Here is a 9666-nt window from a genome sequence, read left to right as displayed (position 1 = left end):
CATTTGAATAAAAATCTAGCATAACAGGACTGCTCAGACGTACAAATACAATCAGATTGAAGCTGAAAGACTAAAGAATCGTTTGGGTGCATTCAGGGACGTGAGTTTATGGGAAAACATAGTGAAATTAACGTTTAAATTTTGGTTGCCGAAAACAGTCAATGGGTGCCGAAGCCGACATTTACCCTACCTGGAATGAATAAAGAGTGCGGCGGTTGTTGATTGAGGTATCAGTCGGCAGCCCTCTAGTTTGATGGAAGGTGACTACTGCGTTCTTTTTATTTATTATTAAGGAACGGTCAACGACGGAGCTAGCCTCGTTATGGCCAGCGTGGCCATGGTGGACTAGTTCCAACAAAGACCATGTTTACAATCACCAACTGTACGTAGTACAGCTAACTGGTATCTGATTACCTTTATCTAATACTTGTTAGCACGTTTTCAGCACAACGCACCAAAAATCATTTGAAGAAATCATTGTTCCTGATAGTGGGATTTTGTAACTTGTTTTTCAAAATACTTTTAAGGCAGAGAATTTCACTCGAATCTTTAAGCTGTCAGTGTCATTTTAACTCAAAATTTTCCAATCTTTCCGAAAAAATACTTTTGAAACTGGAAAAACACGGAGTACATCCGAAAAGGGCCAAAACTTATTAAGTTATCAAAAAAAAAAACAATATTAAATCAGTAATATCTTCTAAACGGTGCATCTTAGAAAAATGTTACTGAAGTATTTTTTGTTTGCAAATTTGATGTACTTTCATAAAATTAGGGTGACAAACTTTTTTGACTTTTTTTAATAGCTTTTTTGAAAATTGTATTTTTTTAAAAACAATTTTTTTCATCGTAACCTATTTTTCTCCAGAACAACCTACTGTGCACTAGATAGCATTTTCAGTCAGCTATAATATAAAGATAATAAAAAAATTATTAGCATGTCACTTTAAAGGGAAAATTTATATTTTAGTTCAAAACACAAATACCAAACTTTTTTTTTACCGTGCATATTTTCTCCATATAGCACCAACAATTGTCTAAAACTTCGCCCAAGACACCAAACCAATCGGACAAACCGTTTCCGAGATACAATTTTTTGAAGATATCATGTGCATTTTTCATAGGCCCTTCTCATAAGTAAGGCTAGATTCAAAATGGCGAACCAAGTATGCAAAACGGCGTTTTTCTTCCCCAAAAACTTGTATGCAAGGTTTCATGCAAATCAAAAAATACAAAAAATAAAAACTGGAAAAATTTCCCACTTGTTCGTGGAACCGCTCATAAGTGTAATTTGTACATACATTGACACTTGAATTCGACTGTTTTCAATTGATTTAATAACATGCTTTATTAGACGTCTAAGAAATGTTCTCTAGCTCCATTATTAGATTTCATTGCATTGCTTTAGAATATTGCTGAATAAAGTTGAATACAGTCAGCATAATAGCTCTTATACCACTATGCGTCCATGTAGCAATCACATGATTTGTAAATGCTTCATAAGCGACGTATTAGATTCATTATTCGACAACACTCGGCGACGGTTCCTATGATGTTTACGCACTTTCCGAAACTTGGCTCAATGGACATACCTCAACGAATCAGTTGTTTGGCGAATCATATTCCGTTTACCGACAAGACCGGTCGCCTTCGAATAGCAACAAAACCACTGGAGGTGGTGTTTTGCTGGCTGTTCGCTCGAGTTTTAAATCCCGTACGCTCGACCCTCCTGATGGCTCGGCGGTTGAGCAAATATGGATCGCAATTGCCACTGTCGATGCAACACTCTACCTATGCGTTGTGTATATTCCCCCTGATCGAGTAAACGATGAATCTTTGATCGAAAAGCATATCGATTCGCTTAACTGGGTGGTTTCGCAGTTAGGACCAAGAGACAACGTTATCATCCTAGGCGATTTCAACTTGAGCTCGATCTCTTGGCAGCGTAGTCCACATGGTTCCCTGTACCCGATTACATCATGATCCTCGATTAGCTTGGCATCACGGAAGCTGCTTGATGCGTATAGCACCGCTGGACTCAGACAAATGAGTGGAATTGCAAATGAAAACAATCGTACGCTTGATCTATGCTTCGTCAGTGAGGAACTTTGCGAGCACAGCGCAGTTATGCAAGCTCCATCACCGCTCGTTAAAATCTGCAGGCATCATCCTCCTGTACTGATGGAATTCAAGATAAGTCCACAGCAACGCTTCCAAGATACCTCTGAAAGCATCGCCTATGATTTCAGAAAGGCTGACTTCAACAGCATGAACGAGTTCCTCGCACATGTCGATTGGCACGAGGTGCTTCAAAATTGTGATGCCAACCTCGCTGCGTCGACCATATCTGGTACCCTGTGGTATGCCATCGATCAGTTCGTTCCCGTGAAGTCTAGACACGAACCGGCTAAGCCAGCCTGGTCAAATGCTGACCTCAAGCATCTTAGGACTGTGAAGCGGGCAGCTCTCAGACGACATAGCAAGTATCACACGGACTCCACGAGAATTAGATATATGGCGGCGAGCACTGAATACAACCAACTTAATAATCGTTTGTACAACGCATATCAAGACCATTTGCAAAGGCGCTTCAAGACAAATCCCAGAAGTTTTTGGCGTTACGTCCATGACCAACGGATGGAATCCGGACTGCCCTCTGTTCCGTTCTCAATTCAGCAATGTTTTCACTAATGAACACATCGACCCGCAGGATATAGCCGTCGCCACCAGAAATGTTCCTCAACTTTCGGCCTCTGGGCTACAGTTCGTGATCACGAACGATATGGTTATATCAGCCGGAAAAGATTTAAAATCCTCCACGGGATGTGGTCCGGATGGGATTCCATCGCTTGTCCTCAAACGCTGCGCGGATACACTTGCAACACCACTAGCAAGAGTATTCAACCTATCTTTGGCTACTGGTGTTTTCCCAAACTGCTGGAAGCAGTCGTATGTTTTCCCAGTTTTCAAGAAAGGCTGCAAGCGGATTGTTTCGAACTATCGGGGCATAGCTGCGTTGAGCGCCACTTCTAAGCTGTTTGAGGTGATCGTTCTAAATAAGCTGGTTCAGAACTACGCACACTACATTTCGATTGATCAGCACGGATTTATGCCTAACCGTTCGACGACAACTAATTTGACTTGTTTCACTTCGTTCGTGATCCGCCAAATAGAAAATGGTCAACAAGTAGACGCTATTTACACAGACTTATCCGCGGCGTTTGATAAAATGAATCACCAAATCGCAGTTGCTAAATTCGACAAGCTGGGAATGAACAGTAACTTGCTTTCCTGGCTTCGATCCTACCTAACCGGTCGAAGTATGTCCGTCAAAATTGGAGACCACGTTTCGCCCTCCTTTCCGGTTTGGTCCGGTGTCCCCCAAGGAAGTCACTTGGGGCCGTTTCTATTCTTGCTGTATATGAACGATGTCAATTTCATCTTGAAATGCCTAAAACTCTCGTATGCCGATGACCTGAAGCTTTACTACACGATTAAGCAACCACAAGACGCGTTTTTTCTGCAACAACAACTGGAAGCCTTCGCTGAATGGTGTCATATTAATCGAATGTCGCTGAACGTGTCCAAATGTTCGGTTATTTCATTTGGCCGCAAGCAATCACTCTTCCATTTTAGCTATGCTTTGGGAGGCGTGAATCTACAACGTGATTCGACAGTCAAGGACCTGGGGATTCTGGTTGATACCAAATTAACCTTCAAGGATCACGTCGCGTACGTTGTGTCTAAAGCCTCATCGCAACTATGATTTTTATTTCGCTTTGCAAAAAAGTTCAAGGATGTTTACTGCCTAAAAGCTTTATATTGCTCAATTGTGCGCCCTATCTTGGTGTATTCGTCTATCGTCTGGTCTCCTTATTACCAGAATGAAACTCTACGCATCGAAGCTGTTCAGCGAAAATTCGTCCGGTTCGCTCTACGTCATCTTAGGTGGAGAGATCCATTCAACCTGCCCAGTTATGGAAGCCGTTGTCTACTTATAAATCTGGAATTACTAGAAGCAAGACGCAACGTGGCAAAAGCGTGCTTTGTTGGGGATCTTCTGCAAGGCAACATTGACAGTCCTACGCTTCTTAGTTTCTTGGACATCAACACGCGTCGTCGCAATCTTCGGTCGCACTCGTTTATCACCATCCCTCCGGCAAGAACTAATTATGGCTTTCACGAACCTTTGCGAAGCATGTTCCGTGTATTCAACCGGTGTTATTATGTGTACGATTTCAACGTGTCACGAGAAACAAACAAGCGTAGTTTTAAACAAGTTTTATGTTAATTTATGTTATTCGTTAGTGATTCGTTAATGTATTTAGTTGTAGAACAGGTGTCATTGGGGTAAACATTTTGCCTGTTGACTGATAAACAATAAACAATAAACACTGATTCAGTCTTACAACAAGGTGAAATCAGTAGAGTAGTGGTTATCGTTTCCGCTTTCCAATTAGAAGGTCGTGAGTTCAATCCCAAGCTCAACCTTTTTTTTATTTGTGTACAACATAATTTATTTAAATAGTAATCATCGATCATATGACTCACGATAATGAATGCATTAATCTAGTTTAAAATATAACCGAGCATCCTTTCTTTCGACTTGAAGATATGAAGAGGCAACATTGGTCTCATTTAAAAAAACAATGAATGAATTAATCATTCCCACAGGGTTTTGAAGGAGCTAGAGTTGCGATCGGGAGTGCTGATAGGTATTTACTTTCATGCAAGCTTTTATTGATTATTGAATTGCCCATTTGATAAATTCTAGGATAGCCTAGATGACAAGGCAAGCGGCTGGTGATCGGAAGGTACATTGTTCGAATCCCATACAACGACATGTATAAATATTTAATAAATTTTCTAATATCTGTGTGGTGTGAGCCACGTCATAAATAAAGAAATACAATACATTTAAGAAACACACCCTTCCCTTAATTTTCCCACAGTTGAATTAATAGTTTAATAAATGTATAATAATGTTCAATTAAACGTTACTTCACATGAGAATCAAGCGTATACAGAGCATCACTGTTTTAAGGAAGCAGTGATGTCTAATAAACGCTGAATAATCAAAAATTTTATCGCATAAACTCTGTTACAACTCATATAAGTCGAATAAAAGCTTCTCGACATAATTATACAACACCAGTAGTTCAATGTTGTGGTTGAATAAATGCTCCAGATTTGTGTGAACAAAGCCTGAACAGAAGTTATTATTAAAATAGTACAAGTACACTATTAAGCATGCAGTTGAATAAAATGGCCAACCAGTCGTTTCTTCAATAGACGATTGTTTGTTGGGTATTCAAGCTGAACATTGCATTAGGTCATAAGTATAACATTGATCGATTCTCTTCGTCGACTTTCTCTTTCGTTAATAACCTCAGCACATAACCGTTTCTGGTTGTGTTTGTCGTATATGTTACTAGATAAAAACTTCTTTTATCGATCTGTGTGTTGAAAATACCTTCTTCTTATTATTATTATTATTCACATTTCAAGCTTATTGCTTAGTGTATACACTGAAACCTCCGTTTACGAAGTCTTTTTTACGCAGTATTCAATTTACGTCCCTCTTTTTACGAAGTAAATCCCAAATAACGAGGTTTCATTTTACGAAGTAAATCCCAAATAACGAGTTTTTTTTACGAAGTAAATTCCAAATAACAAGTTTTTTTTTTGCGATTATGGGAATCTGGGAAAAACTATGAAATATCCCACAATATGGGTATCTTTGGAATAGGAGTGAGATGTAGGAACCGGAAACACATGTCTGACGCCATTTTGAAATCCAAGATGGCGGCATCCGGTTCATGAAAAACTGGAAGATACTTTCAATACCCCACAATATGGGTATTTTTGGAATCAGGGTGACGTGTAGGAAATGGAAATCTATGTTTGACGTCATCTTGAAATCCAAGATGGCGGCTTCCGGTTACAGAAAAACTTGGACATTCTGCCATCTACAACACAAAATGGGTATTTTTGGAATTGGAGTGACGTTAAGGGACCGAAAATCGATGTCTGACCCCATTTTGAAATCCAAGATGGCGACTTCCGGTTAAAGAAAAACTGCGAAATTCGGCCAAATACCCCACAATATGGGTATTTTTGGAATCAGAGTGATGTGCAGGGACCAGAAATCGATATCTGACGCCATTTTGAAATCCAAGATGGTGGCTTCCGGTTACATAAAAATTTGGAAATTCTGTCATATACCCTACAATATGGGTATTTTTGCAATCAGGGTGACGTATAGGGACCGGAAATTGATATCTGACGCCATTTTGAAATCCAAGATAGCGGCTTCCGGTTACAGAAAAACTTCGAAATTCTGTCAAATAGCCCACAATATGGGTATTTTTGGAATCGGAGTGACGTATAGGAACGAAAATCAATGTCTGACGCGATTTTGAAATCCAAGATGGCGACTTCCGGTGACATAAAAACTTGGAAATTCAAAATTCTGCCAAATACCCCACAATATGGGTATTTTGAAATCGGAGTGACGTTTAGGGACCGGAAATTGATGTCTGACACAATTTTTAAATCCAATATGGTGGCTTCTGGTTACAGAAAAACTTGGAAATTCTGTCATACACCACACAATATGTGTATTTTTGGAATTGAAGTGACGTGTAAGAACCGGAAATTTATGTCTGACGTCATTTCAAAATCCAAGATGGTGGCTTCCGGCTACAGAAAAATTGGCAAATACCACCACGTCACCCCGATTCTTAAGATACCCGTATTGTAGGTTATTTAACATTATGTATTTTTGTGTAACCGGAAGTTACCATATTAAATTTCAAAATGGCATCATACATGGGTTTTCAGTCCTAATAAGTCACCCCGATTCCAAAAAACCCATATTGTGGGGTATTTGACAGTATTCCCCAGTGTTTCTGTAACCGGATGTCACCATCTTGAATTTCGAAATGGCGTCAGACATGGATTCTCGGTTCTCACAGGTTACTCCGATTCCAAAAATATCCATATTGTTGTGTATTTAACGGTATTTTTCTGATTTCCTGTAACCGGAAGCCGCTATCTTGGATTAAAAAATGGCGTCAGATATTGATTCTGTTCCCTGCACATCACCCTGATTCCAAAAATACACATATTGTGGGGTATTTGGCAGAATTTCCAAGTTTTTCTGTAACCGGAAGCCGCCATCTTGGATTTCAAAATGGCGTCAGACATCGATTTTCGGTCCCTACACGTCACCCTGATTCCAAAAATACCCATATTGTGGGGTATTTGACAATATTTTCAAAAACCTCTTTTTACGAAGTAAATCCCAAATAACGAGTTTTCTTTTTACGAAGTAAATTCCAAATAACGAGATTTTTTTTATTTTTTTTTTACTAATTCGATTAACGAACCCCCGTTTTGGTTCGTAAATGGAGGTTCCAGTGTATTAGCTTATTGCGTGCTCTCAACTTAGTGTTCTAATTGCACTTCTACAGTTATTAATTTTGAGCTTTCGATGCCAATACCAATGCATAAATTTGTTTATTGTGTGGCAAGCACAAGATACTCTAAGATTCCCTCGATCAGACCCAGAATCGAACCCGCCGCCTCCGGCGTGGTAATACCGTGCCTTTACTGAGGCCCGTCGAATTTCAGTACCTAGCATTGTAAGTCCTTCCTACGCGAGATATTCACGATCAATAACGAAATTTGGCATACATGTCAAACCCGTTTTTGTGTGGTTTTTTATAGCATTCTGAGGAAGCCCTACCTGTAGATTAGGAACATTTTTTAGGCATGGCACTGATTTCACTGTTGCCCAATGCTTGGGGAACTTTCATAAATAACGTAGTAGTTAAGGGGGAGAGGGGTTTCAGAAGTTGTGACCGGCCATGTGTTAACCCTTAAATGCGCAATGTTGTTTTAAAACAACATACCGGAAAACGATCCAGATAACATAAATTTTAAAAGTTTTCCAATAAATGATGCATTGTAGTAGTTCTTAAATCTTCAAATGAGAAAATAAGTAAACTGGAAGCACTGTGTCAAAGTTTGTTGTTCAGATTTATACTGTCAAAACATGAGAAAGCGAATATCCACGATAAGTTAGACATACGTTATTTTAGTTCAAATATTTCGTGCGATAAATACAGGTAAGTGTTTAATAAATTTGCTAATGTATAATAAATAATGTTATCTAAAGCGAGTGATAACAATTTTGCGAAAGAAAGAAACAATGAAACATGCGTTTTTTTGTCCAAACATTGTATGTTGTTTTAAAACAACATTGCGCCTTTACAGCATCTTTTAATTCCTTCTATGTAAAAATGGCATGTTCTATTGATGAACAGATTCGACGATATTTGGAGAATCTTGATGATTCTGAGGATAGTTTTAACCAGTCAGATTCAGATTTTGAGGATAAGCATGAGCACTATACATCGGTACACAAACTTATACAAGATCTCGATGACTCCGACTTAGAATTGGACGATGACGACGCACAGCCTGTCCCGGAAGAACTTTCAGATGAGGAATTCAGTTCGAATGGACCCTCTGTCAAAACTTTGAAAAGGACTATTGCTAAGCCTGTCTGGCAGAGCGGAAACATGGACTTCGATCAAAATAAGATAATTTTCCATGGTGATGCCAGGTTACCCGATGAGTTGTTGTAATGCGATACGCCATTCGATTTGTTCTCGTATTTCTTCACAATGGACCTGAGGGACAAAATCGTCGACGAAAGCACTATTTACGCAGCTCAAAAGAACGGCGCCGGTGGTGTAGTGGTAAGCGTGATTACCTCTCACCCCAGCAGGCCTGGGTTCAATCCCAGTCGGCGCCGCCGGGATGTTCTGAGGCAAAAAATCTCTGATCACGCCTTCCTTCGAATGGGAAGTAAAGCCGTTGGTCCCCAGTTCATGAGTTGTGATGGGTCGATAGGTACCCAACAAACAATTGCCTATTGAAGAAACGACTTCTTGACGATTTTATTCCACTTCATGCTTAATAATACTTGTACTATTTTTAATAATAACTTCTGTTCAGGCTTTGTTCACACAAATCTGGAGAATTTATTCAAACACAACATCGAAATATTTGGTGTTGAATAAGGTATGTCGAGAAGCTTTTATTCGACTTACAAAAATTATAACAGAGCTTATTCGATCAAATTATTGATTATTCAGCGTTTATTAGACCATCTGTACTTCCTTAAACAGCGATGGTATAAAGGTGTATATAGACGCTTGATTGTCATGTGAAATAATGTTTAATTATTACATTATTATACATTTATTAAACGATTATTCGACTACGGGATAATTAATCCGAAAATAAGAACGGCACGAGCAGGGTTGTGTTCGTTAGTGATTGTTGTGTCGTTATTTCTGTCGAATTTATTACATACATACATACATACACACACATGTCGTTAAATGGGATTCGAACCATGACCTTCCGATCACTAGCCGCTTGCCTTGCCATCTGAGCTATCCTAGAATACATCATTTGAGCAGCTAAATAAGCAATAAAAGCTTGAATCTGAAAACCTATCAGCACTTCCAGCCGTAGCTCTAGCTAATTCAAGGAGATGTGAGAATGATTAATTCATTCATAGTTGTTTAACATTAGACCAACGTTACCTCTCCATCTATCTAATTTCGATGGAAAGGATGCTATTCTTTTCAA

The sequence above is a fragment of the Ochlerotatus camptorhynchus genome, unplaced genomic scaffold (genome assembly GCF_037179485.1).
Source record: "Ochlerotatus camptorhynchus isolate MF236.1 unplaced genomic scaffold, CSIRO-AGI_Acam_v1.1 ptg000213l, whole genome shotgun sequence".
NCBI classification, from domain to species: domain Eukaryota; kingdom Metazoa; phylum Arthropoda; class Insecta; order Diptera; family Culicidae; genus Ochlerotatus; species Ochlerotatus camptorhynchus.
The sequence above is the reverse complement of the archived record's forward strand: the minus strand, read 5'-3'. Positions refer to the sequence as shown.